Genomic DNA, 24,890 nt, shown 5'->3' with positions numbered 1-24,890 from the left:
CACTTAAATTATAAATGAATTAACATTTCCTTCTGAAAAAAAAATCTTTCCCCATTAATTCTTGTGTATTGACAATACCCAGTATCCCTCTTCCGTGTCTTTTCCAATCAGTTTAGAGCACCCTGTCAGGGTTATTCATTAATCCTCACTCCTTATAAAGAAAACATAAGCTTTATCCCCATTTCCCAGATAATTTCTTTATTTAGACAAAATTCCCTAATACGTAATGCCATTCAAAAGTCGTTTTTATACAAACTTCGTTGCATGTGCTCTTGGCTGTCAGTTATAAAAATGAAAAACTTTTCTGGTTTCTATACTTTTGTGCAATTTGGCTCAAAAATTCAGACCATTTTGGGTAATTTAGCTAGGTGACTTACCAATATATTATAATGTTTATGATATTATCATAGTCTGATGTACTTTATTGGAGGATTATACTCTTGTGACTATTTTGTCCTTAGCAATCAAAAGTATGTATATGTATGTGTGTGTGTGTGTGTGTGTGTATAAAGTGAACCAGTTAGAAAGAGCTTTAAACCAGTAACAGAGCTCTACTTCTTTAGGTAGTTCATCAGAAAGCTTTCTGTATTCACTAGCACTTGCCTAAATTCTAATTTGGAGAATACAACCCGTGGATCTACTTAAAGAATTCTGTGTAAATGAATGCAGAAATATTTCTGAAGAAAATGAATGAAAGAAAACACTTTATTTGAAAACCGTGAGGTTGAGTGCTTCCGTTAGATCTTCTACTGGTTGTTACTAACATACAAAGAATAATTTCTGAACCTCTACATTTAACAATTTGGTTTCCTTGGATATACTAATTTCTGATCCTTACAAAGTGTTCTAGGTTAACCTAGGTAGCAACAAAATTTCTTTCAGACACTACAATTTCCTCTTTGCTTTTTTTTTTTCCATACACAGCAAAACTAATGCTATTCATTAAGGTGAAGTGATTATATATGAATCCTAGATACACATATCTAAAGAACAACAACAACAACAACAACAACAAAACAAAACAAAAACTTCCAAGTTACTTCCCTGTGCCAATTGTAGTCATTTAGAAAGTCACTTAAACCCTCTACCGGAAAGGCCACTCCATTTTTCAAAACCAAGTATCTAAACACCAAAATCAGTTATTTATAAGTGATATTTTCTCTGTTTATTTAAAACCACTAGAACAACCAAGTCAAAATAAGAATAACATATAAGATGATGATATATGTCTGTATGCATATATAAATACATAGTTTAAAAGTGGTGAATTAATGTTGGAACATTGGTAGAACTGTTAGATATTCCAAGACTCTGTTGTTTGCATCCAAATCTGAGATTGCAATTGGGTCTGTGTTCTTGATATGTTAGTTGTAACTGCCAAGGCTGCAACTAGAGCCCAGTGTCTGCATGTTCTATTAGAAGATTGAAACTCTGGTATTAGCCAGGCTACAAATCCATGCATATCTTTATTTGAAGGGTACTCACAGCTTATTAATTCACTGCCTGCTTTTCTTTCTCCATGAGCACAGCATCTTCCTTCATTCAGACTGGACCCCAGGATCCTGGCACATTATTTATCCAAGAGTGTAAATTCCCATTTGGCCAATGCAGAGTTGCCCTTGGAATCCACATCTCTGGCCACAGTTGTGTTTATCCTTAGCATCTGGTTTCAGTTATCTTTTTTGTGCCATTTTGGACTGTGATCTATTTGTTTCATTTACTAAGTTTCCTATTGTGGAGTGGAATGGGGATATGAAGAGGTGGCATAATGTGGTGAGTCTCGGCCCCATTCCTAGCCCTGTGGCATTTAATTACTACACTTTGTTTGCCAACTATTTCTTGGCATCTAATTTAATTTGGGGACCTGCCTAAGCATTTAATTGAACTTGGAGAACTCCTTTCAAATATTTATACCCACTTTCTCTTTCTCCTCCTGCTACTTTACAATGATACTGTACCACATTTTAGATCAGATCCACTTTTGTTTTATTCTAAAATGTTTGTGATTTCTCTTTTTCTTCAAGTGTATTGCCTCATGTCCCTAATCCTAATAAGACTTTATTTTTAAAAAAATAGTTTGCTCTCTTTTTCTCCTAAACGTTTCCTCCCTCATTATTGCAGAAGAATTTCACGTGTTCTCTGTCTATGCAGTTTTTAATTCCCTCATTTTATTCAACTATATCTCACCCTTCTGATAATTTTATTGTGTAAAAATAAACAACACAAAGATAAAAACAATGGATTTATTATATATATATATATATCACAGCCACAGAAGCTTCAATATTCTGGCTACTACTCCACCTACTCAGTTATTTTACTCTCTAAGTTTCCTTTAATAAGCTCTTGAAAGTCAGCAGCACCTAAATTTGTTGCCTATTATTTTCTCAATTTATCAGTATCCTCCTGGCTTATATCCTTCTTCAATTAGCTTCTGTGTTACAAGTCATCATTTTAACTAGCCTTTTCTTGGTGCCCTCAAGTCCATATCAGTTTGCCCTTCTGTAACTGCCCCACTTAAATCCCAGTGTTGGAAGAATCCATTCATCTCTCTTCTTCACTCTGAAACAAACAGAGCTACTAATGTGTGGGGGAAGTCCACATCAGTAACCCAATCTATATTTACATGTGGTTTTCAACCCCCTTTGGGATTGCAAAACCATTCATCTATATATACTTGATCCTCCTTCTTTACCTCTCTTATTGTTCCCATTGACTTTCTCAAGACATTCTTAAGCTCCCCAAACCAGAGAAGCAATCCTTTCTATCAGACTCTCAGCTGGGGACTTTCCCTACCAACCACCAAATCTTGATGTTAGTATTGGATAAATAATGGTTTTATTCACAACACTTGTAGTAATGTAAAAGTGTGGATTAATGAAAATATTGCAAGCCAAATGAATATAATATACAATCTAGAAATAAATTCAGTAGTAACATAAGAAATTATTCAAATTACTGAGAAAATGGATTATTCAATCATGATATTGAAACAATCATTTTATCATTTGAGAAAAAGTAAAACCGGATCTTTGCCTCCTTACTTATATCTAACAACAATCACAAAAAGAACATGATAGCAATAATGCCATTTGAATATATGAAACCATTAACTTACTCATAGGAAACAATGTTTAGATATTTGAAAAGATATCTAAAAGATATCTAGAAGAAATAATAAAATATATCTAAAGTCCAGAGATAGGCTTTCTAAACATCATAAAAAAACTGGAAACAGTAAAATAAAATAGAGGTATTATAAAAGGCAATTAAAACACAAGTTATAATATGTATTGAAATGGGAAGATAGCTCTACATATTATTTTCAATGAAACAAATGGAGAGTAGAGTGGGGTATTATATCAGATGAGTGTAGGTATGTATGTGTGCATATGTATATAAGCATATGTGATTTATAAAGTGTGAATTCCTATTAAAGGAGAGCTTAAAGAACTTGTAGGGCTGTTTTCAGTGAATACAGTTCATCTTCACCTTCACATATTTTATGTGACAGGCACTATTTGTGACCGGGTAATTACAAAGACCACTTTCCCCAATTTGCTGGACAGAACCAGTTTGAGGGTTTGAGCAACTTGCCTTGAAGAAGGTAGGTTGGGCAGCAGCCTTACTCTTAGCCCAGTGTTTGTGCCACCACATGATAGCTGATCCTAAAGGGAAAAAAAAAATCACCATTTTAATCCAATCAGTTATTTTTAAAATCACTGCTAAGGCAAAGAAGGAAAACAATTGAGATTAATCTGCTGGTGAAGATACGATAATAGATCTTTCTCCTTTCTTTTTCTTTCTTGGTACAAAGAAAAACTAATAGTAAAGTACTATGATAGATACCAAAGAAAGTACACTTCATTGATTTATCTGCAGCCTTGCCCAGGGGCTGCTACTGCCAGTGTACTTCCTAAGGATGACGTCACTGGTTTAATATGGGTGCCTAAGATGGCCTGAGCAGAGCCTAAGGCATTTGAAGCCAGGTAATATCCACCTCAGCTGCTGAGAACAGCAATTGAAAACCATCTTTCCTCCTCCAGGCTTGGATTCAATTCTATGAATCTCTTTTAAGCTTCCTGCCTCCCAGAGATAAGCTTGATATATACAAGGGATCTAGATAGAGCAAGGAGAGACAGACATGGGGCTGGGGGTGGCTGTTGCTCACTTCCAGGGTGGAGGGGAAAATTAGATCCCTCATTCATCTTTATGCAGATGAATCTTCTCATGCAGGAAAGTAATGACCCACTAAAGGCTTTTATTTCACAGTCAGAAGCTTCATTAAAATAAGCAGATAATATATACCAAATCTAGAACAATAGAGTTCAACCCAAACATTACAGGCATTGTAATTATAAACATCAAAATCTGAAAGGGTGAAGGAAGAAAGGAATAAAAATTTGCTCAAAGTTTATTGTGTTTTGAGCAACTATGTGCTTTGTATACATTTTCTGACAGTTTAATCCTCATCACAGAGCCTACCTGATTGAAAATCTGTGCAGGTAAGAAGCCAGATTGAAGTATCTAAGAAGAAACATAACAAAACGCAAACCACCTCACTGTACTTCACAAATGACTTCTCAAGTGATTAGATAGAAATTCTCCAACAAAAATAAGGAATCTAGGTCAACCTACATCCCATGATATTTTATTCTGTTAAGTAATGACACTGATTCTATTTCTGATCAAAGTCCTCATTTGTGTTTGCTACCCTTCTTCAAATAAAATGAAGGATAATTTTAAGGAAATGTTATAATTGACAATTTCATATTAACTTGGATAAACAGTAAAAACAAACAAAAGGTAAATGCAGCAGTTTTACCAGGTATGAATTCTACAGACACTCAAGGTATGCTGGGTTGTTTTAGGGACTGCGGTGTGACTTCAATACAGCAAAGCCTGTATTGCTGTACAGAAATTCTTCCCCCAATGTACTTTATGTTATTGGAGTAGGCCTATTAAAATAGTAGGCTTCCTTTTTTTTAAAGATGACATTTATAATAAAATTAGATAATACATGAAATATAAATATATATGTGTGTTTGTGTGTGTATGCATATATATGTATATGTATGTATGTATTGCCAGAAATCAACACTGAATTCACGATTGCATCAACCATTTTAATAAACTGATTATTACGTGTTTAAAAAAATATGTGAGGATCCCCAAAGCCTGGGTTTTCTTCAAAATTGATAATTAGTTTTAATGTGCATTTTAGAAAACAATTTTACTGGATAGGTTACTAATACTTGGATTAGTAGATTTAATCTCCAGATACAAACATCAGGTGTGCACTGTACAGTAAATAATAAAAATGTTTTGAACTACTAGAATATTTTTTAAAAGAGATAAAAAACATGAGAACATGAAAGACGTTGATAATAAGAATAAATTCCCCAAATTTATTTATATATGTTAATATATAAGTACACACACACACACACACACATATAGCTGAACTATTATATTAAGTCTCTTTATTTCCATCTCTTTTATTTAGTGTGGGATCATCCATAGCCCACACTAACTGTATATAATGAAATATGAATACATTTCTCACTGCACTATTAACTTGGGTCATTTCTTTTAAGAAATTGAGGGACAACATATGCTTGTCTAAGCATGTTATGCAAATTATTGGCATAAAAGGATTTTTAACATGTAGGTAGTGTAAAACATGTCATAGTGACAATTCTTACGTTCAGAACTCACTTATCCCGACAATTGTCATGGTTATACAGCCTTTCTCCATGTAGCCATTTATATACGTGTTGAAAAGTGAAGCATGCACAAGAGCCAGCAAGATATTGGAATTAGATCCTGAATGTTTTATCTCTGAACTGTGGCAGGGACTCTATAATTCTGAACTGTTTATAAAATCACTTACATGAGATCCCCTAGCAAGGTGTGTTTGTCTATTCCAAGTGTTTGAAGTAGAAATATGTTAACATGGAAGGAATTTTCCCTTGCTCATTTTAGACTCAGTCACATGGACGGATACTGGAATTTACAACAGACATTTTCAGCAACCTTCTGGTGGCCATATTATTGCTTTCTTCAAATGACAATCACACACTGCCTATGGTCTAGCTGCCTTTGCAACACTGCACTGCACATGACACACAATCTCCATTTTTAAAAGGCACTTTACTAAACAAGTTTTATGTTTTAAGGGAGGAAAAATATGGCTATCATCTATGCAATCTGCTATTCTGCATTGTTAGATATGTCTTTTAAAAGAAAAACTATAGCAATTCATCATGCAACAGTGACATCTGTGTGTGTGTGTGTCTTTCTCTTTTTTAAGAAAATAATACCATATTTCATCTATGAGGGAGGCAATATAAAAATGCTCCTAAAATATCATTAGGACTCTTCAGTCATTTGCAAATTCACCATGTCTCACGTTTGTTGAAATAAGGTCTCACAGATTTCAGCTTGTCAATTCGAACAATTATGTGGGGGTGGGACAGACAGGCAGCTGTTTCTTTTTTAATCCCATATTTTATTCCTTTACTTTAAATAATGTTGAAAATGTTATTTTTTAATTGTGAAAAAATAGGCTTGTTTAAAAAAAGAAAGCAAAGCCGCAGGCATTAAACGATTAATGAAAGAAAGGTGGCTCTTATTACTTGGATTAAAACCCTAACTCATTTTAACCAAAAACAATAGATTTTAGTGGCTGTGTTCTGCTGATACTGATCATTATTTGATTCATAACTGATAGACCAACTGTCTTCAGTTTTATAGGAACAGATGAAATTACTGATTAACTCAAATTGAAAAATCAACTGGGCATTATGATTTCTCTGGTAATGCCTATAGATTTTTCATGTTTTTTTAATCCCCAATATAAAATAATTTCTTAGCTGTGTGCTACAATATAAATAATCCAAACTACAAATATTTTTAAGTTCACTTATTCACCTAAAAACACAAGAATGTCTCTATTTTTAAATCAGATTTATTTTCTTCAAACAGTTATTTCCTCATATTATTAAAGAATAAAGATTTAACTAATGCCCTAACTAAACTGAGCAAAGAATATAAGTAATGACTTTTTGCTATGCATAAATCTTTTGTAACTGGAAAGGGAAGCAAATTGTCTAAACTGAACAAACTACACTTAATATATAAGTACCAAATGTTGAACATAGACTCATTTATGCCAGTGCTCAAGTGAGAACACTATTTTATATGCTTTCCTGGGCAGAAACACCATAGTCTGGATATAGATTAATAGAATAAAACACTCAGAAAAGCATAAAGAATAAGAGATTCAGAAAACCATCCCCGCCCCCCCCCCACACAGAGACAATAGCAGTAGAGTTTGGATGTAGGTTGCTTACTAGAAGATATAAACTGTAAAATAATGTCAAATAATATGAGGGGTATAAAACAGAGTAATAGTTTCAAAGAGGAAGATTTAATAATTTTAAACACATTTAAAGAAAAATGATAGTGAAAGAAAAAATAAATTATGAAAGATGGGCAGTGGTGCTAGAATGAGGTCTCTTTGGAAGAACAAATCCCATCCCACAGAAAGAGGACAAGTTTTACTCTGAGCAGATATCTTGTGTGTAGTGAAACAAAATGTCTTTAACAAAAATAGTTTTAACAGTCTTAAGGACCTTATCACATTGTTACTTGAGAATATTTCAGATGATTTGGATGACCAGAAATTATTTCCATATCGGACTTTAAAATACGATAGTTTGCTGTTTGATTAAAAAATGATTTTGTTGGTCAGTTCTATACCATACAGAAATGCTGATGTCTGACGATTGTTTATAATAAATACAGTTCTTTTTAATGCTTTTAGTGAATTGTTAGCACAACAGTGTTTGATTAGGAACTGATATGAATATCTTAACTTTAAACCAACTACGATGCTTTATAACTCTAAATTATTAGAATCCATTTTTAATTTATTTAAAACTGATAAGCTTTCCTGCCCTTATTCGATTTCAAATTTAATTAAATCCACCACACAACCACACTGAAAGGAAAAGGCCAGTTTTATTTACATAATATAACAATAGCAATAACAATGAATGAATGGCGCTAAACCAACATTAGTCCTAACTTCAAAATATTACGCTCGTCCACTTCAGTGGGCATCCTTTTTACCACCCAGCCAGGAATAACATTAAATTTTTGTATGAAAATAAACTACTGCAAGAGAACCTACAAATGAATAAATATAGTTGCAGAAGTAGATCAGGGTGTTTAATACCACCCTCATGACTGCTAATTCTTATTTTTCATAAAATGAGGGCTCTTTCGTTTTAACATGCAATATCAACAGTGCCCATATTTTATGGTCTTTTTAGATGCCATGAAAATTGCCTACACATTTAGCTCTTAGTAATGGCCATGAGGAAATTAGGGTACAAGTTACCAAAACCTGGGGCATCAAGAGGTGAAGGCGGTAAGATCAGAGACAGAAAAGGTGGTAGAACCAGCGGTTTTAAGCAGCTCCTTTTCCCTTGAATTGTATTCAAACCAGAAGCCAGCCACAGGCACAGTCCAAGGGGGAGTTTGCCTGGGGCAGCTGGCCTGAAGGGAGACACCACACTATTTAACCAGACCTCCACTGCAGTTGCCTGGGACCCACATCTACTCATAATCCGAGAACCTGCAGTCTTCAGATCATGTGTGTTCTAGCCACTCAGTCACTCTGTGTAATTGCAGAGTCAAACACATGAATTGGGTATTTGAGCAACACAGTTAAGGAATTTTGAAAAGGGACTTCCACAATCATTGAAAAGCAATTCAGAACACCAGTTTACTATTCACTACTTAAAATCTAACTTATGTTCTCCTCCACGTAAAATGTTGGAACAGTTCACTAAGAGCACTGATCACGAGTACACAGTGCCCACTTTAAACCGTGAACTCTCTTTTCACAATTAGCTTTAAATCACATACACATAAGACATCTGCTCAGAGTAAAACTTGTCCTCTTTCTTAGGGATGGGATCTCTTCTTCCAAAAAGAGACCCTCACTCCTGTGCTACTGCCCATTCTTTGCTAATTTATTTTTTCTTCCACTCTCCCTTCTCATTAAACATGCTCAGAATTTTAAATCTCACAAAGTCTTCCTCTTTGAAACTAGTGCTGTTTTATACTTTTCCTATTGTTTCGCATTATTTTATAGCTTGTATCTTCCAGCAAGCAACCCACATCCAAACTCCACTGCTCTCACCACCCATCTCTTAGTGTCCTCAAACCCCTGTAATCTGATTTATGGACTCATCGATGCCCTTACACTGTTCAATTAAATCATTTTCTTAATGGAATTGAGTTTCTCCATTCTGACCCACATCAAATTCTCCACTGCTCTTAATATAGCTTATCTCCTTGTGTTTTTTTTTTTTTTCAGTATATAGTCTGTCAACTTTTCATTATCTCTCTCACTAATTAGGCTATTTATTCTCTCTACTCCCTAATTTAGTGGCTGTGTTTTATGTCTAGATGCTGGCTTTCCTCAACACTTGTCCTCACGTAATGTATACATTTATGAGTTTTAAAAATCTCCTCTGAACTGATAACTCAAACATTCTTACCTCTTAACATCGTATCTCCTACCTTGTCACCTGTCTCATTCTCCCATGTTTATCACAGCCCCCCCGAGTTATTTATTTGTAAACAAACAAACAAACTGTTCATGTTCTTAGCTATATGCCAGACATTGTTTAAGGAAACAAAGATACAATCAAAAAAGACAAAAACATCTGTTTTCATAAAGTGTACATGCTGTTGAAGATAGACAATAAATACAATTTAAAAATAAAATAGTATTCTGGGAAATGAGTGCAAAAGAAAAAAAAAACATAGAGCAAAGGTATATTTGAAAGATTGGGGGTAGCAATTTTAAATAGGTTGTTAAGTAGAGACTACAAGTAGAGAAGCTAAGGGACCAATTAGTATCTTACTGGAATCATCCAGGATAGAGATGATGGTAGAGGGATAAGAATTGTGGCAGGTGAAGTGAAGATACATATAATTGAATTATGGATGCATTTTGAAGGTAGACTACACAACATTTGTTGAAGAACCAGGTAGGAGAGGAAAGAATCAAGACTGACACAAAAGCCCTTGGCCCAAGTAAATGGAAGGATGTAATATCATTAAGCAATACACTATAGGTAAATGAACAGAAGAGGCTAAAATCGAAACACTTTTAGACTCAGACACTTTAACACTTTCTGTTGGAGACAGGCAAATATATGCTGAATAGAACACAGGATATATAGTTTTGAAGATACCAGGGAAGAATCTAGCTACAGAATATGTTTTTTTTTTTTTTTGGTATCATAAACCTAGAAATGTTACTTTAAGCCATGAGAGGGAAATGACTTGACTTTGGGAGTGAATACAGGTTGAAAAGAAAAAAAGTTTAGGGATTAACATTAGAGGAATAAGGATAAACTGGTAAAGTGAGAAGTAATGGTCACAATATCAGAGACACGAAGGACATCAAGACAAATCTATGATTCTAGAAGTAGTAGGGGATTAATTGTGTTTAGTGTTACAGACAGTGCAGATAATATGTGAATTAGTTAGTGGAAGATAGACATCAGCAGTAACATGAAGTTATAGGGATAATTCTATAGGTCATTCTAGTGCTGCCGTGACTTAAGTCAACAAGTCTCTCAATAATTAATTCTTTGAGGAAAAAAACTACTATCCTTAAGGCCATTCTCAGGACTGAAGAATGGCATATCCAAAGACTCCTCCCTGCCAATAAAAACAAAAGTTATCCTGCAAGAGGACCTTTGTGACCTTTACACAGACCAAAGATTCTGACTCAGGAAGATATGAAAATGAAAAGCAGAGTACACTGATCCTGAAAGCTGTAAAAAGCTGTAAAAACAAGTTCCAGTTACAATTGGTCAAGGAGTGCAAACATGACTGCGGGCTGCCTTTGAATTTTTACTGTGTCATTGTAATTATAAACTTGCTCCCCCCATGGGTTTTGCTTGGGTACCTGTGGGTAAAATCATGCACTTTTCAAGAGACTTGAAAATCTGACGCAATTCTACTGTCAGTCAAAAGTTAAGAGGTGATACCTGGTCAGGACTCTAGAAACTTCTCTAAGACCCCAATAATACTAGGGAACAAAAGGGGCATGACTTCACTCTCCTCTCTGATGACCCACCATCTCCTTTGAGAATGTCTTTCCTTGCTCTTCTAATAAGCTTCTCTGTATTTTCACTCCATTTTGTGTATTGCTTGAAATTTTTTCCTGCAAGAACACAAGAGCCAAGATAACACAAGGTGACCTCTGGAGACAACCCCTGGTAACACTAACTTGGTGCTGGACTCCCACTAACAAATTGACTATAGAAAATAGCAATATGGATCTTTGGTGATTGCTACAGTTTGGATGTTTGTCTCTTCATGCTTTTTGTGCTGAAAACTTTATACCCAGTGTGGGGATGCTGAGAGATGGTGGCACCTTTAAGAGATAGGGCATATGACAAGGTAATGAGGTCATGGAAGTATTATTACCCTTGAAAAGGATTAATGCTTTCCTCATGGAATGAGCTAGCTCTCATGAGAGGAGGTGGTTACATGAGTCCACTCCACTCATTTGGCCCCTCATACATATGATGATTATTTTTCTCTCTTCCACCATGTTGTGACAAAGGCAAGAGTGTCCCTACTGGTGATCAAACAGATGGGGCTGTCCAATCTTGGAATTTCAGCTTCCAAAATTCATAGCTAAATAAATTTATTTTATTTTTAAGTGTGCAGACCCAGGTACTTACAGTAACAGAAAATGGATTAATACAGAAAATTGGTACTGAGAGTAGAGTAGTTGCTATACTATGTGAAAATGTAGATGCAGCTTTGGAGCCGGGAAAAGGGGTAAGGGTTGAAAGAGTTTGGAGGAGCAGGCTAGAAAAAGCCTACAATGCTTTAAAAAAAAAAAAACAGCATTAAAATCAATTCTGGTGAGGACTTAAAAGACAAAGAGGCTCAGATTAGAGAAAATGCCATCCTTGTTATGAAGTAGCAAAGAACTTGGTTGAACTGTGTATATGCCTCAGAGCTTGATAGTAGGCTAAATTTAAAAGTGATAATTGGTGTATCAAAAGAATGAAATATCTAAAGAGCAAAGCAGTCACACTGTGGCATGGGAATTATTGGCCACTGTCACTGTGGTTTGCAGTTAAATCTCAGGGGCAAAAGGAAATAGAAAAGGATTTGGAAAATTTGCAGTCTAAGGAAAAGAGGGACAAAGACAAAAATCAGCAAATCTGTAGCCAAGGCAGGCAATCACTTGTTAAAGAGATTAGCATAAATAAAGGGGAGCCTTATGATAATTAACACAATATGAAAAAGGCCTCAAGGGCATCTCAGAAATCTCAGAAATCATCAGGGATGCCCTTCTTATCACAAGACCAGAGGCCTGGACTTTTCAGATTGTTTCAAGGAATGGGCCCAGGGTGCTCTTCCTGGGCTTACTGCCTGGGACTGTGTTGACATTCAGCCCTTACTTTCTTGCAAAGTGTTCTACAGCTATTTCAGCTAACCTTCAACTGGCCCAGGTATGTTTCCTGCTAAAGACACCTTGATGTTGTCCATGTGGTACCTATTTATCAGGCATGAAGAATGCAATTGCTGAGACTCAAGTTCCAAGTTTGTTAGTCTGGGAATCCAGGGAGAGGCCCACAACAAGGATATAGCTGGTGTAGATTCTTCACTAGAATGTTTAATATTGTACAGGTGCAATCTCTAATGCTGTGGTTTCAATACTAGGTGTCCCCCCCAAAACCTAAAAAAAAAGAGACAGTTTAGTCTACAGGTACAGAGCTATAAGTAGATAGGAGCAATACGTATTGGTGTTATATATAGTACAAGAGTGTGACTGTAGTTAAAAATTAGTTATTGTATACTTTAAAATACCTAAAGGTTTTTTAATGCTTTTTACCACAAAGAAATGATAAATGTAATAAAAGAAAGGTATTTTTAATAAATAACCCAATCAATAAATGGGCTAAGGAACTGAACAGACACTTCTTCGAAGAAGATATACAACTAACAAAATATATGGAAAAAATGTTCAACTTCTTTAGTAATTAGAGAAATACAAATCAAAACTACTCTAAGATTTCATCTCACACCTGTCAGAATGACTATTATCAAAAATACAAGCTATAATAATGTTGGCGAGGATGTGGAGAAAAAGGTACATTCATACATTGCTGGTGGGCTGCAAATTGGTGCAACCAATCTGGAAAGCTGTATAGAGATTCCTTAACAACTTAGAATGAAATCACCACTTGACCCAGCTGTCCCACTCCTTGGTCTATACCCAAAGGACTTAAAATCAGCACATTATAGTAATGCAGCCACATCAATGATCAAAACAGCTCAATTAAAATAGCTAAACTGTGGAAGCAACCTAGAAGCCCTTCAATAGATGAATGGGTAACGAAACCGTGGTATATATACACAGGGATATTACTCAGCATTAAAAGATAATAAAATTATGGCATTTGCAGGAAAATGGATGGATGAAGTTGGAAAATATCATGCTAAGTGAAGTAAGCCAATCCCAAAAAAACAAAGGCCAAATGTTCTCTCTGATAAATGGATGCTGGTCCATAATGGGGGGCGGGGAGCATGAGAAGAATGGAGGAACTTTGATTGGGCAAAGAGGAGGGAGGAGAAAGGAAAGGGCATGGGGGCAGGAAATATGGTGGAAAAAGATTGATATCATTACCCTAAGTACATGTATGACTGCACATATGGTGCAACTCTACATCGTGTACAACCAGAGAAATGAAATGTTGTGCTTCATTTGTGTATAATAAATAGAAATGTTTTCTGCTGTCATATATACCTAATTAGAAGAAATAAATTTTAAAAAAGAAAGGTATTTAGGAAAAAAACCCTAAACTTGATGCCTTTTTTAAAAATGATAAATATATAAGGTGGTAGATATGTTAATTACCCTGATAATACATTGAACAATGTGTATATGTATCAAAATATCTTACTGTACCCCAGAATATTAAAATTAAAATTACATAAGAGTAAAAAAAAAGGCTCACATGAGACAATGGAAGGAAGTTTAGAGATGGAATGATTGAGTTATAAGTGGTTTAACCTAATCGGTGTATTAATTCCCTGATAGGGATTGGATGATGTTTTTACATATGGTTCTTGTTGAGCAGAGCTCTCTATTTCCTGATCTTGATGTCCAGAATTGCTTTCCTCCGCCACACCCTCTAGCTCTTGTTCTATCTCACCTTGAGTCCTGAGGAATGAAGTCTGCCTTCTATGAACTGAAACTTCTGAAACCATGTGCCACAAAACAATTTTTCCTCCTCTAATTGTTCTTTTCAGGGCTTTAGTCACAGCAGTGAAAAAGTTGACTGAAACAACTATTTTTGAGATCCTTGTGAAGTAGAGACGCCAGCAGTGGTCAATACCAGCCTGGAAAAACAGAGGCATCAGCCTGCAGCCTAACAGATCAGCTATCTGTCCTGTGACCAGCCAAGTCATGGGGACAAGTTTGCCCAAAACCTTGGAGCCCCACCCTCTACCTCAGTGTAAACAGGGGGCTGGACTTGGAGCTCTAAGAAAGAACATCTCCCTTGCAAGTGTTTGGTCTTGCTTTGGTTTGCTTACTCCTTTCTGCTTTCCTATTTTTCTTTTGGAGTAGAAACGTTAACCTCAGCCACATTCCACCATTATACTTTGGAAGTATGTAACTTGTCTTTTATTTCATTGGGTCACAGATGAAAGAGTTTGTCCTGAGTTTCAAATGAGAGTTTGGACTCTGATTTTCAAATAATGCTAGAAAAGTTGAAGACTTTGGGACTACTGTGGAAGGAACAATTACAGTTTTCACTATGGGGCGGATATGAGCCTTGGGGACAAGGGCTAGCATGCTATTGTTTGAATATGGTTTGTCCCTCAAGGGTTGTGTGCTGAAAGCGTGGTTCCCAGGATAATGGCGTTGAGGAGAGAGGTAATTGCTACAACAATACCTAAAATGTAGAAACAGCTTTGGAACTATTTAATGGGCAGAGGTTGGAAGATTTTGGAGTAGAATTGGAAAAAAACTTTGAACACTGTACCCAAACTATCATGGGAAATTCAGGTAAGGGCTTAGAAGACAAGGAAACTAGAAAGAACTAGAGTGTCTTTGAGAGTAAATAAGTGGTTATGACCAGAATTCGATGAGTTCTTACATGGAAATGAGAAATATTTTATTGGATCTTGGAACAAAGGCTATTCCTGGTAGGAAGCAGCAAAGAAGTTGGCCAAACTATGCCCAGGCCCTAAAGATTTATGAAAGATCACATTTTAAAGCGATGGTGAATATTGCCTGACAGAAGAAATTTCTGACCAGCAAAGTGTTCAGGATGCTGCCTGGTTGCTTTTAAGTGCATACAGTAAGTTGGAAACAATTACATGACCTACAGGTGGAATTCATAATTAAAAGGCAAGCAGAGGGGATAGATTTGGAAAATTCATAGCTCAAATAGAGAAGGACTGAGAAGACTCTATGTAAGGAAGCAATCTAGAAGTGCTTACTAAAGATATTAGCCAGGATTTTTAAACAAACAAACAAAAATACTAATTTAATTGTCAAGACAATGGAAAAAAAAGACCGTGAGGGTATCTCAGATATCTTCCAGCTGCTCCAATCATCCATCATAGGCCCATAGGCTTAGAAGAACAGATTTCTTTCAAGGAAACCTGCAGCACTCCCCATGGGTTTACTACCCAGGAACACCTCTGGACCCTGCCCCCTGCTTTCTAGTGAAGTGCTCTGTGGGTGCTGCAGGTATGGGAAAGTGGGCCCATGTACAACTGTAGCTGTCTCTGAAAAAGGGAAGCTGAAGATGGTGGCATCCATGTGGTGCTGTCCCACAGGCATACAGAAGGCAAAGCGATGGGCGATGAAAGCTTCCACCAAAGATTTTAAAGGACAGTCTGCAGACCAGGAAGACATTTGCCATGGGGACAGAGCTGTACAGATTCTCCACCAAAAGTCCCAGTGAAGCCATGAAAGTAGAGATGTAGCCGGGATCCTACAGAGGTAACCAGCTGTGAATATCAGCTTGGGAAAGCTGAAGATAACAGTTTGCAGCCCAAGAAAGAGAACGGCCATTTGACCAGCAAAGCAATGGGGGTTGGCTGTCTGAGGCCTTAGAGGCTCAGCCTGTCCCACTCTAATGAACAGAATGCCAGACTTCATGCTTTAAATTTTAATGTTTCCCCTGCTGTATTTTACATCTTGATTTATAGTGGTTGCTTCTTACTCTTTATTTCTTACGGTGGTTGCTCTTTTCTTTATTTTGAAATAGAAATGTTTATCTTACCCCTGTATCAACATTTTATCTTGGCAGTGAGATACAAATTTTAGGGTATATGGAAAAGGAAAGATAGCTAGCTCTAAAAAGAAGAAGTTACCATGAGCACTTGGGAGGCAGGGAATGCCCATGAACCTTTGAAGCGAAAAACAAGTATTCCTGAGCAACCCAACCCTTGTCCTTAGCCTGCACCATCATCCTGTGCCCTTGGCACATACCCTTGGTCCATGCCCTTGCCTGCAAAGAATAACATGAGGGCACAGTACAAGGAAAGGAGGAGCTGGAATGAAGTTGTGTAACTCTGCCCTGACTCCACCACTAGTCCAGCCCCTAGTAACTGCCCCTCTAAGAATATTAACACCGCATACCTAGTGGTTGCTGTCTCTTCCTCTGGAGATGGCCTGAATTCTCCCTTGAATTTGTATTCCCTGCTTTACCACTAAATCTTCTCACTCTCAAAATGTCCAGTATTCTTCCTTGAATGTGTATTTCTTACTTTATTCCCCACCCCACCCCCAAAATCTCTGCCCTCAGATAGCTGACATTCTCTGTGAAATATATCTCTGCTTTGCTAAATAAACTTTTGTCTGTGTCTCTGACTGGCACATGTGAAAATTCATTTTCATCATGTACATTAAGGATCCCACTTGTCCTGAATTGAGGCCCCTCTCTGTGAATTCCTGAAATCTCTAGTAACAGAACTATGTAACTTACTTTAGGCTTTACAGAATCACATCAGGAAAAATTTACCTTGAATCCCAGGTAAGGGCTGGTACTTAGGTTAGAAGTGAAGCTGGAATGAATTAAAAAGGGGGGTTATTGGGGTAAAATGAATGCATTTTGCATTGTGAGGATATTAACCTTATTTGCCAGGAGCAGAATGCAACAGTTGGGATATGGTTTGAGTGAGTCCCCAAAGGGTTCGTGTCCTGGAAGTTTGATCCAAATGGCAATGTTTAGAGGTGGTGGAACCTTTAAGTGGTGGGCCTTACACAAGATAATCCAGTCATGGAAGTATCACCTACAGAAGGGATTAATGTTTGTCTTATGGAATAAATGAGTTACCCTGTATTCCTCTGGCTTCCTCTATTCCCATAGTATCACCATGTTGTCACTGCCATGTTGTCACTGCCATGTTGTAATGAAGCCAAGGAGATCCTAACCAAGATAAATTGATAATAAATATACAATTTGAGGAACAGAGAAAAAACTCTACAGTAAAATGAATACCAACTAACACACACCAACTTAGTGATTTATAATTTATCAGCAATTTGGTAGCAATTTCTTTCCTTCTATTCTCTTACATAACAGAAAAAGGGAAAGGAAGATAAGCATAAAAATATTTGAAAAACAACGTTGAAAACTTCCCAAGTTTGATGAAACATTTTAGTCAGTATAGTTAAGAAATCCAGCAAATTTCAGTTAGAAAAAGAAGAAAACAAATAAACAGAAAGATACCATATGCAGACCCAACATATCATAGTAAAAATGTTGGCAAAGAGAAAATAATTAAAAGTGGAAGGAGAAAAATAACTAGTTACATACAAAGGAACACTGTACAATTAACAAAACTATGGAATCCAGAAAGCAGTCAGCTAACATATTCAACATGCTGGAAAGATCAACCAGGAATCTTATTTCTTTCTGAAATAAAATTAAAATATATGTATATATATACATATTTTCACATAAACAAAAACTGAGATACTCATTGTTAGAAGAGCCATACTATAAGAAAAATTAAAGAATTTTTTCAAGCTGAAAACAAGTAACACCAGTGATTCAAATCCATATCCCCTTAAAAAAAACAACAAGAAGAAAACTAATTATGTAATAACAAAAGACAACATAAATGAATGTTTTCTTCATAATTGATTTTAAAGGCAATTGTATGGAAGAATATAAATCTAATTGCATTACAAGGGCTTATAACACATAGAAATGTAATATATTTCACAATAACAATGCAGGGGAGGTGAATTGGACCAAAGATAATATTGAAGTAAGAAAATGACATCAGATAATAATTCAAATTCACAGGAACCAGAAAGGAAACTAGAAATTTTAAACAATAAAACTAATGTGTCAAACTTTATAAGCATATATATTTCTCTCTACATTATGCAACACTGTTTTAGTCAGGTTTTTCCACTGCTGTGACTAAAGGACCTGACCAGAATAATTGTAGAGAAGGAAAAGTTTATTTGCAGGCTCACAGTTTCCAAGGTCTTAGACTATAGAAGGCCGGCTCTATTCCTTTTGGCTCAAGGTGAGGCAGAACATTATGGTGGAAGAGTGTGGCAAAGGGAAGCAGCTCACATCATGGTGATCAGAAAGCAGAGAAAGTCTCCAGAACAAAATATATACCCCTTAGCCACGCCCTACCAGCCTTCAATTACCACTCAGTTAATTCCTATCAGGTGATTAATTCACTGATTGGGTTAAGGCTCTAACCTAACCTTCTCCTCCAAACCTTCTTGCATTGTCTGACACATGAGCTTTGGGGGGAACCCCTCACATCTAAACAATACAAACATATTTACAAAATTATTTAAAATACTAATTGGAAAATATATTGCTAGACTTGTGACAAATATGTAGGTAATGTGTATAACAATAATAGCACAACGGGGGAAGAGAAAATAGAGTCCTATAGAAACAGCATCTTCATATCTCACTGCAACTAAGTATAAATCTGAAGACGTTTCTGATATGTTAGGATGTATATGACCAGTCCTAGACCACCCACTAAGAAAATAATTCCAAAATAAATATCGAAGAAAATAATTACTAGAAATAAGATATTATCATACAAAATATTCACTTAAAATAAGAGAAAGCAGTAAGAGATGAATAGAGGAACAAAAATAGAACAGTACATAGAACACATAGGAAATCAGTAGAAAAAAACACACACAGATTAATAACAACATTCAAAAATGAATAGATGTTATTAGATGTGATTAACAACAACCAAAAATGTTAAAAAGGTTTCAATTTTATGCTATCTACAGGAGATATATTTTCAATTTCACGATACAAATAGGATGAGTGAGCATGGATGGCAAACAGCAATCCCAAAAATCTGAAGTGGCATTACTGATATCAGACTTTATAGAAAAAAATATTAGTAAGAATAAGTAAAATATTTTATAGTGTCAAACCAAGAATAGGATATAAAAATTAGCAACATGAATGTATGTAACTAATAACTGAGTCCCAAACTACATGAAGCAAAAACTAATAGAACTGAAGTAAGAAATAGATAATTCACCAATAGTTATACATCAATATCCTATTTTTAATCAAGAATAGAACAGTTAGGCAGAAGATTAAAAAATAAATAGAACACTTTAATAGCAGTATAAACCAAATAGATCAATCCATTCAATAACACCAGAATACACATTCCTATCAAAAGCTTATGAAAATTTCTCCAAAGCAAAGCATATAATAGGTCATAAAATAGACCTTAGCAAACTTAAAATCATCAAAATCTTACAAAGTATGTTTTGGGGCCAAAAGGGAATTAAATCAGAAACCAATTTCAGAAATAAATTTAGAAAATTCACAAAACATAGAAATTTAACAACACCCTCTTAAATAGTTAACGAGTCAAAGAAGAAGTTGCAAAGAAAATTAGAGAATTATTTTAGATCAATTAAGGCTCAGTGTACCAAAATTTATGGGATGCAATAAAAGCAGCAAAAAGTAAAGAGTAAGAATAAAAAGTAAAGAGCAAAAGCAGTAAAGAGTAAAAACGTAAGAATTTAAAAACTAACATAAAAAGTAAAAGCAATTAAATAAGTAAAAGAGGGAGATTTATTTTATTAATCTATTTTTTTAAATACAGGCTTTAATAGTTAAATTAGCATAGTTTAAATTAAAATAAAAAGAAAATACAGACCTAGTCCTACTAGAGCTCACAGAAGGAAAACACCAAAAATGTGTTTTTCCTGAGCAGACACAAGCCTCATTCTGCAGAATAAAGGGCCTTGTTGAATCAGGTGATGACCATAATTCCTAGTACGAGCAAAAGGAAAATAAAGCTGTAGCTTGCCCAATCGCCAATGGGGGCTTAAATTCTTACAGTCCTTAGGAAAATGATTTTAAAACATATATTAAGAACTATTAAAAGTGGTCATGCACCTTGGTTTTACAAAATTTCATCTCTAGACATATATTTGAAGGAAATAAGCATACAAGGAAAACAGTTCTGTGTGTGAAGATATTCATACCCATGGTTTTACAGTAGAGAAAAAGAGAAATCAAGAATTCAACAACAGAAGGTTCTGCATCGACTGGCAAGATATTGGTACAGGGTTTTTAAAATAGAAAATAAAGAGCCATGCTATGCTTTTAATCCAAAGAGTGAAAAAAATCATATTGAACTGGCACAATGAAATAATCTAAGGATATGTACAGGGAACGTGAGGACATGTAGAAAAGATCTATATAGAATGTCGGTCAGTGAAAGCAGAATGGTTATGAGTGAGTTATCATTTTCAAATTTAGAGGGCTATGACTGCAGTTATGTGTCATTTGTGAGATTTAAAAATATTAAATAAGTTAAATAAAACTAACATTGTCAAGTGGACAGTTAGAGGATGGTTAGAGAAAAGGGCCCTTCCAGTCCTCGAGGTTCCCCAAAGCTCCCAGAGTCAGTCAGGATTCATTCCCTGCTCACATTTCTCCCGTGCATCACTACAAGATCTCAGCACTAAACATCAACACCCAGCTCAGCCTCTTCCTGCTCCACAGTCTTAGAAAGCAACTATTCTGTCTGGGCTGTGTCTCCTTACCTGGCTCCCTCTCTCTCATTGGCACCTTTCTCCAGGATATGTGAAGTTCTTATCAAGAGGCAAAAATTTCTGTTACCCAGATATACATGACTGTGACTTGACATCTTTCCAATAATGGTCAGTAATGAATTTCTAACCTTAATGCTTCACTATACTTTTGGTGGTTGGGGGGACTCCCTCCATTTTGGATAGCAGGTATCTATCTACTTGCCTGAATTCTGGGAATTGACAATAAGAAACCCTCAAATCTTCTCAAAGCCCCACCCTTGCTATCTGTTCCTACAGCAGTTCTGTAGCTTTGAGACATTTTGGCACTAGAGAAGAGCCACTGGATCAACTCCCCTCATGGCCACTCCATTGTCTGCCCACTTGATGCAGAAGCACACAGTCTCCCTGCCGGGTGCAAGCCTTATTTGGATTTCAGGCCTTCGTTTTCATGACTTTATGTTAAAGGCAGAAAAAAAAATGTCCAGGTGCTATTCCTATTTTTCTAGCACTGGCTCTCTCAAGAAGCACATCACCATGGGGGCTTTACTTTGGTTCCCAGGCAAGCAATGCACCCTGGCATGGTTTCTGAGTTGGTAGCTCCAACTTGCTGCTTCCCAGAACTTGAGATCCTGGGATGGGACTTGAATTGTGAGGTTCTTCAGATAATTAGATGAGACTACTGACAGCTTACTAAGCCTCCATCCTTCTGCCCATGTGCCTACATGGCACATATTTAACAAGTCTATGCCACAAGCCCACGGATTCCCATCTTAAGGAGATGTGGCTTTGGGATGGGGGTATTCCAGTAAAAATTCACCTCAGAATTTAGTGCCTTAAAACAAAAGTCATTTTGTCATCTCCTGTATGCATTTGCTAGGTCTGCTATAACAAAGTACCATAGACTGAGTGACTTTAATAACAGAAAGTTATTTTCTTGCAATTCTGCAGGCCCAACATTCAAGTCAAATGTGATAGCAAGGTTGGTTGCCCCAGAGGCCACGAGGAAGCCTCTGCTGTGGGCATCTGCCTGGGCCGCTTGTGCTGCTGGTTGACCTCAGTGTTCAGTGGTTTATAGATACATCAACCCAGCTCTATGTTTGTCTTCACAGTGTGCCTCTGAGCATCTGTATCCAACTTTTCTCCTTATACGAACATCAGTCATATTGGGTTAGAGCACACCTTTAATGACCTCACTTCATCCCAAGCCTCGGTAAAGCCCCAATTGCACAATATGAGATACTGGGGAGTGAAGACTCAACAACTCTTTGGAAAGAACACAGTTCAATTCACAGCATCTGCTATTGGTTCTATGGTCAGAAAAGTTCCACTGGGTGGCTCTGACTCAAGGTCTCTCATGAGGTTGCAGACACATGACAGCTGGAATAAGAGAGGGCTGAAATAACTGGAGTAGTGACAGTGTCTGGCAACGGCCAGGCTTCTCTCACCAGATGGTCTCAGGTCCTCTGTGTGGTCCTTTGTAAGCTTCAAGAGCTGTTATCCCACAGGACAAAGGGAAACTGCCTTGTCTTTTGCAACCTAGATTGAAAAGTCACATAGTAACATCCCTGCCATTTTCTGGTGGTCATAACAGTCCCAAATACTTGCTGACTTTCAAGAAATGGGGGGTGTAGATCATAAGAGCTAACAGGAAAAGTGTCAAATTTGCATGTAGGATATAAAATACTGTCACCACCATGTTTGGAAGACGTGATTGGCAACAAGGGTAACAACACTAGTCACATCATGTTGTAAGGTGACAACTACCATTCACCAGGTAAGGACAGCTTCCAGGAACCGGGAGAGCAACCTAAGGACAATGGGAGGAGCCCAGGAAGCTTCTAGAAGGAGATTAGGAGGGAGCTAAAATATGGATGGCAGCAGTTGTTTGGGAAAAGTGGGGTGGGGATCCATTTCATCAGAGGGGAGGATACCCTCTGTGTCAAGCTCAGGACATTTGGAAAGCCAAATTCCTGAACCCTGCAATAATATCTCAGTCCTCAACCCCTATATCAATGTCCCTGCCACAGCTTCTGCAGTAATGTCTTAGTCCCCAACTGCTGCAGCCTGAGCCATTATAGTAGTTTTGAAACAGACTCTATGTATGTCTAGATCACAAATCAGAGAGGACCAGGTAGTAAATATTTCAATCTGAGGGGGACACAGTCATCATCACAACCATTGTACTCTGCTATTTTAGTACAGTAACGCCACAGACAAAACATAAAGGGGCATAACTGCATTCCAATAAATCTCATTTGTAAAAGCAAGTGGTAGGCTGTGGACAATAGTTTTCCAGTTCTTGGTCTACACTGAAGTCTGAGTCCCAGCTTCTGTGGCTTGCTCCACATGACTCTGAATCTCTTAGTCTTTCTGAGGTAGCTTTCTTTTCTGCAGAATATTTTTGTTCTACTGATTGTGAGCATCCATTTTTCATTAGTATAACAAAATACCTGAATGTAGATAACTTTATTTTTATTTTACAAAAAGAACTTTATTTAACACACAGTTCTTGATCTTCTTACTGGCAGAGTTCTGAGGTGGCACAGGGTATTGTATGACAAGAGACAGGAAGCACATGTGTGTCTTCTAGTCTCTTTTTTGTTTTATTTTGTTGTTTGATTTTTTCTTTCTTTTCTTTTCTTTTTTTTTTGTATGTGTATGTGTGTGTGGTATTGGAGATCAAATCTAAGGCCTTGAACATGCTAGGCAACTGCTTTACCTCTGAGTCTCTACCCCTGTTACTCAAGAAGGAAATTTATAGCTATAATTGTTTATATTGAAAAAAGGGGGAATCTCAAATTCTCAAATTGGTAACCCATCTTTCTACCTTCACAAAATGGAAAAGCAGAATAAGTAAATAAAACCTAAAACAAGCAGAGATTAAAAACCAATAAAGATTAGATTATCAATTAATGAAATGCAGACTATGAAAACAAGAAAAAAATCAATAAAACCATATATAGTTGGTTCTATGAAAGCACCAACAAAATTGACAAATATTTAGTTGGACACATGAAGGAAAAAATATAAAAGATTCAAATTACTAAAAAACAGACATGAGACTGCAGGAGACGGGAAGATGGCGGCGAGGGGAGTGCATTACCCCCGTGTGCTGCTTCACTGTGTGGGAGTATGACAAGTCAGGACGGCTAAAGGATATCTTGTTAGGAATTTCCAGCAATAGTGGGGTGCTCCGGAACCTGGAGGAAGGATTTCCATCGCATGAGGATCTGCTACGGGGACTCAAACGCGAGAGGTTTGTCGCACGGAGGGTAACACGGCTTATTCAGCAAATCGCCCCGAGGCTAGAGTCTGCAGCGCGCGCTGGGATAGAGACGCAGGGTTACAGCGCTGCAGTTTCTGCCAGCCGTGCAAGCACCGTACTCAGGGCTGAATTCTGGGTTCGAGACGGGGGAAAGGAAGCGGTCCATCTCGGTTCTCCACACCGGTCAGACCACAGAGGAGGCCAGCAGCCACCATGATGGTAAACTGACGTCACCTTCCCTGTTTTAGACTGACCACAGCTCATTCAGCCATAGATCAGGTAATTTCAGGCTGCAATTCACCTGCGGCTTGCAGACAGATTGCTAGGGTTCAGCGCCTGGGTGCTTCTTAGAACCTGAGCTTATCGGAGCGAACACCGAGCGCGGGGCGGCCGAGTTCCGGCTCCCGGAACTTCCCTAGACCGGGGCTAGGAGCCCGCGGAAACTGCTTCTCCGTACGGGTCCTGCTGACGGCCGGTCAGGAC

Source organism: Marmota marmota, unplaced genomic scaffold (genome assembly GCF_001458135.2).
Source record: "Marmota marmota marmota unplaced genomic scaffold, marMar, whole genome shotgun sequence".
NCBI lineage: Eukaryota > Metazoa > Chordata > Mammalia > Rodentia > Sciuridae > Marmota > Marmota marmota.
This window is presented reverse-complemented; position numbering follows the sequence as displayed.